The following is a 913-nucleotide window of genomic DNA, read 5'->3' as shown; positions in this document are numbered from 1 at the left end:
CAAATAAGTAAGCCAGGTAGGAGACTGAAAACTCCAAATGTAGGGGACTTAAGAGATGATGAATTTGGGGAGAGGTGAGTTTGAAAATAAGGGGAGTTGTAATGGTGATTTCAAGGGCTGAGGGAGTTGAGGACCCCAGGATATGTGAAACTGAAGTGGGATAAAGTCAAGAGTAGGAAGTGGTGTTTGGACTGAGGGCTGAAGCGAAGAGGGTGTGTTTTGGAGGTGGAGAGGGACACCGAGGACCTGAGGTGGCCTAAACGTTTAGGACTGGGCAATGAGAGTGAGGAATTGAGTGGAGGGGCTGGCGAGGGTCAGGGAGGCCAGGGAAAGCTGGAAGGTTGGAGTCTGTAGGCAGGGCTGGGTGGGGGTGCTAGGGTCTCTGGGCTGCTAAAGGCCAAGGCCCGGTTCTTTGGGCAGGAAAAGGCCAGGTTCTGGATCTCTAGATCGGTGAAGGCTTCGGGGCCTAGATCTCTGGGCTGATGAAACTGGGGAGCTGGGATTCTAAGGGAATCTCTGAGCTGGTATGGCCTGGGGGTCTCTGGGCTTTGGGCCTAGAGTCTGTGGACTGAGGGAGTCTCCGAGGTGTCTGAACTGAGGAGGACCGGGAAGCCAGGGTCTACGGGTTTAGGAGGGCCTCCAGCCGGTTCTCTGGGTTGAGGGCCACGGTCTGTGAGCTGAAGGGTTCTCCGAGGTCTCTGGTTTGAGGAGGGCCGGGAAACCGAGTGTCTGGTCAGAGGAGGGCCGGAGGGCCGCAGGGAGGCTCCAGGGTCCCGGCTGGCGGGGGTGGGGACCGAGGTCGTGAGTTGAAGGGGTCTCGAGGTCCCCAAGTCCCCTGAGTGCGGGCACAACGCGGGCGTCCCAGCCGCGGCCGCCGGCCTTGGCACCGCCCCGCCTGACATCAGTTCCTGCC

The sequence above is a fragment of the Trichechus manatus genome, unplaced genomic scaffold (assembly GCF_000243295.1).
Source record: "Trichechus manatus latirostris isolate Lorelei unplaced genomic scaffold, TriManLat1.0 scaffold00048, whole genome shotgun sequence".
Lineage (NCBI taxonomy): Eukaryota > Metazoa > Chordata > Mammalia > Sirenia > Trichechidae > Trichechus > Trichechus manatus.
Note: the sequence above shows the minus strand (reverse complement) of the source record.